This window comes from Peromyscus leucopus, chromosome 7 (genome assembly GCF_004664715.2).
Source record: "Peromyscus leucopus breed LL Stock chromosome 7, UCI_PerLeu_2.1, whole genome shotgun sequence".
In the NCBI taxonomy this organism is placed as follows: domain Eukaryota; kingdom Metazoa; phylum Chordata; class Mammalia; order Rodentia; family Cricetidae; genus Peromyscus; species Peromyscus leucopus.
In genome coordinates, this window is record NC_051069.1 from 61,995,038 (window position 1) to 61,999,726 (window position 4,689).

The window sequence follows — 4,689 nt, forward strand, 5'->3', positions numbered from 1 at the left end:
GCCGGGGCCTCCTCCCCTTTTATTTTCTTGTAATGGTATGAGTTCCCTGCCTCTCATTTGATTTGCTGATCTGGGATGACTTATTTCTTTTGTTTACTAGGATGTGGTTAACCTGATCAGACTGAAGTTTTTATCTTAACTCCTTCTGTAGAGCTGGAGATGTAGATAGATACTGATAAACTTAATTTTGTTTTGAAATATTTTTCTTTCTTCATTTATTGTGATTCAAAATTTTGCTGGGTATAGTAACCTGGGCTGGTATCTGTGGTCTGTTAAGGGTCTGCAGCATGTCTGTCCAGGTCTTTGTGGCTGTTAGTTCCCAGTGAGAACTCAGGAGTTACTCTAACAGTTCTACCTTTATATATTACGTGGTCTTTGTCTCTTGCAGCTTTTAATATTCTTTCTTTGTTCTGTACATTTAGTGCTTTGATTATTATGTACTGAGGACAGTTTCTTTTCTGACCCAGTTTATTTGGTGTTCTGTACACTTCTTGTATTTTGATAGGCATCTCCTGCTTCAGGTTAGCGAAATTTTCCTCTATGGTGTAGTTGAAAATATCTTCTGTGCCTTTGACCTGAGTCTCTTCTCCTTCCTCTATTGCTGTTCATAGATTTGGTCTTTTGTTAGTGTTCTAGATATCCTGGATGTTTTGTGCTTGGGTTTTGTTTTTCAGATTTACTATTTCCTTTGACTGAGGTATCCATTTCTTCTATCCTGTCTTCAGTGCCTGAGATTCTCTCTTCCATGTCTTATATTCTGAGACTAGCCAGGTTTTTGTTGGACTCCACAAATTTTTCATGTCCAGTTTTGTCTCAGTTCGGGTTTTCTTAAGTGATCTATTTCTACTTTCATGTCATTAATCTTTTTTATTATTTTATTCCACTACATGTTTGTGTTTTCACAGGCTTCATTAAGGATTTATTCATAACCTTTTTCTTTTTGGTTTTTCGAGACAGGGTTTCTCTGTGTAGCTTTGCGCCTTTCCTGGAACTCACTTGGTAGACCAGGCTGGCCTCGAACTCACAGAGATCCGCCTGCCTCTGCCTCCCGAGTGCTGGGATTAAAGGCATGCGCCACCACCACCCGGCTTATTCATAACCTTTTTAAGGTCCTTGAACATACTCATGTTAGCTATTTTGAAGTCCTTGTTTCTGCTTTGACTATATTGTATTTCGTGGGGCCTACAGTAGTGGGTTTGCTGGCTTGTGGTAGAGACATTTTGTCTTGGGTGTTGAGGATTGTGTTTTTGCACTGGTGTCTAGGCATCTGGGTTTAGAGTGATTGTGATTCTGAGTCTTGATACCTGGTCTTGCCTTTGTTGGTTGGGTGTTTCTGGTTTTTTGTTGCCCTCTCTGCATCTTAGGAAAGTGTGGTTGCTATGGGCTGTCTGGTAGGGAGTGCTTCTGAGTTACTGTTAGGAGTGGCCACTGGGGGTCCTGGGCAGTACGTATTTCTAGGTGTTGGGGGCTGACAGGAAGGAATGGGGATGGGCTTGAAGAGGGGACTGAGAAGATCCTCAGGAAATAGGAAAGCTGGGTCAACCACAAGGTTTGGCAGAGTCCCCAGGGGTTGGAGGTAGGGTGGGAGGACAGACCCTGCCGGAGGTCTGCTGCAGAGTGGACGATGAGACCGAAGAGACTGTGCTGGAGGATGGGAAGGAGAATGGGAGTCGCCTACCGGAGTCCATGTCTGGTGTGGCTACTGGGGATCCCAGGTAGAGAGTCTTTCTGGCTATTGACACAGAGGAGTTGTAATGGGCTAGAAGGGGAGGTGCTGAGGGTGTCCCCAGGAAAGTGGACAGCTGGGTCTGCTGTGAAGTCTGGTGAAGTCCCCAAGGAGTGGGGTCAGTGAGGGAGGGCAGGCTGCTGCGAGTGCTCTCCTGTAGCGAGGAGATCTGCCCCTAAGTTTTTAAAAGTAACTCAGAAAACGTGAAAGCCTGGACTCAACTGAAAAACAAAAACAGGGCTGGAGAGAGGCCTGGCAGTTAAGAGCACTGGCTGCTCTTGCAGAGACCCTAGTTCAGTTTCTAGAACCCCACAAAGGCTCCCATTCATCTTTAACTCCAGTTCCAGAGAAGCCGACGCCCTCTTCCGGCCCTTGCAGGCACTGCATTCACATGCTGCCATTAAGCACCTACAGGCACAAGTTCAAACATGATCAAATAAACATGAAAATGAAAAAGGAAACGAAGAACACGAGGCAGCCTTGGAAATAAATGCATTTCCTACTTTTACTGATCAAATTTAATTCTGTAAGCCAAAAAAAAAAAAAAAAAAAAGTGGGCCCCAAATGAGCAGTTCTCAAGTTTAATATTAAACCTGTATTGCTGGTTAAGGAAGCAATGAAACCCCACAGAAGCCATAAGAGGGTTGGAGGGAAGACTTACCTGCTCTGGAAACCGTCCCCCTGAAGGAGCACTAAAGTACATTGCTGTATCTTGTTTGGGGTCTTCCTCCCTCCTCCCTCCCCACCTCCCTCCCCACCTCCCTCCTCCCCATTCCCTCTCTCCTTCCCTCCCCACCTCCCTCTCTCCTTCCCTCCCCACCTCCCTCTCTCCTTCCCTCCCCACCTCCCTCCTCCCCATTCCCTCTCTCCTTCCCTCCCCACCTCCCTCTCTCCTTCCCTCCCCACCTCCCTCCCTTCTTCCCTGCCCCTCCCCCTCTCTCCCTCCCCACCTCCCTCCCTCCCCCTCTCTCCCTTCCTCCATCCCCTCCCTCCCTCCCCACCTCCCTCCCCATCCCCTCCCTCCCTCCCTCCCCACCTCCCTCCTCCCCATTCCTTCCCTCCCTCCCTCCCTCTTTTTCTTTCTCATCTTTTTTAGATTAGATTCAAAGTGATTTAGGTCAGTAATAAGTGCATTCTTATTTCTCTGTGACTTCAGATGGATTAATGTTTAATAAGTAAATAAAGAATTAAAATTTAAGATGTTTTGACCACCATGCTAACAACAGTTTTTTTTTTTAGCAATTCCCAAGCCTTTTCTGTCCACAGCCAATGTCTGAAGAGTCTACTCATGAACAGTGCAAAGCTTATGATAAATTTTTCTTTTTTTCTCAAGCAAGAGGAAATTCAAACATATATTTTATGTTTCTATTGTTTCACTTGCTCAGATCTGCAGAGAAAGCTGTCAACATAGCCTTCTTCATGCTTGTTTCAAAGGTGGTTTCTTTCCATACCTGGTCACGGGCCCTCGAGGAAACCACACGGGACAAAGAAAGTGCGAGATTCTCTGTACTTACTTTTTCTCATTTGATACTGTCAATCCCACTGATCGAGAAGAAGACCACTACCACAGTTTAAAGCCGAATCTAAATCAAGTTTTAGTTAAATACTGGCCCGGTGGATGGGCTCTGGCCAGGTCCATACCCAGGTTCCCAGGAAATGGCCCAGAATCAAGTATGGCAAGGGCTTAAGAAGGAAAACCCATAATTCATTGCATTTCCCATCAGGTCCAGTCAGGAGCAAGCATACATCCTGATGTATTTCCTGGCTACATCCCTCCTACCCACAAGTGATCAAACTTATCCAGTGCAGATGGGTCAAACAAACCTGTTTAGGGCAGTGAAAACATGTGGCTTGTTATCTCCCATAAATAATAGCCTCCAGCATTTCAAGAACTATCTGCCCTTGGTCAAGGGGCTTACAGTCAGAGGCATGTTTATTTCATGGATCTCTTAGGCATAGTAATTAAAACTTAAAATGTAACTCTCACAGATATGTTCTCCATATATCAGCCTATCAGAATCAACTTCAACTGATAATCTTCCAACTTCTGGATGAGAAAATTTATAAAGAACTTTGCTAAATATCTTACATCAAGGACATAAAAATAAAGCCCAATGGTAGAGTTTACTAACTCAGCAAATGCTTGGTGGAAGCAAGAGGAGAAGAACTTTTTGTCTGCAGGTTCAAGTGATGCCCACATGTGGAGCACAGGGACGATCTACATTTTCTATACATGAGATTAATGTGAACAGAGCTCCATTTCATAGTATGTAAGGAACGGTTAAATACATCGAGCAGTGTGTGGAAGGCTGGGGGACATTTCTTTCTTACTCTATCTAGTTCCTTAGATGTCAAGGACTTGCCTCAAGTGTAACATACCCTTCATCTTACCCAGGCACTCACCCTACATCTGAGACATAGAAATGGCTTGTTTGCTGGGTGGCTCAGAGCGCTGCTAGAGCTGAGGGGTGCAGTTTACTGGCATTTGAGCTGGGCCCCTGAGGACCAATCGAAATGGAATGCTAAAGACTGGATTAAGAATCATCTTTAGTGTTAGTTTTAAGACATGTTTTACTTTTCCAAGTCTGTAAAGCTTGAAGTATGCTTAAAATAAGTCAGATATTTTGTTCATATTTAAAACTACTCTGCTAGAAGAACCAGATGCTCCAACCTGTTATTGAGCCTTTACCCAGCTGTTTAGTAGGATTAACAACTTGCAGTTAAAGAACTGGTTCAATTTTCTTACTTTTTTCTTTTTATTTCACGTGTATAGGTGTTTTATCTGGATGGATGTCTGTGCACCATGTGTGTGCAGTGCCCTCAGAGGCCAGAGAGGGCAACAGATTCCCACGGGCCTGGAGTCACACAGTTGTGGACTGCCATGTGGATGCTGAGAATCAGACCTGGATCCTCTGAAAGAGCGGCATGTGCTCTTAACCACCGAGTCATCTCTCCCTCTCTTG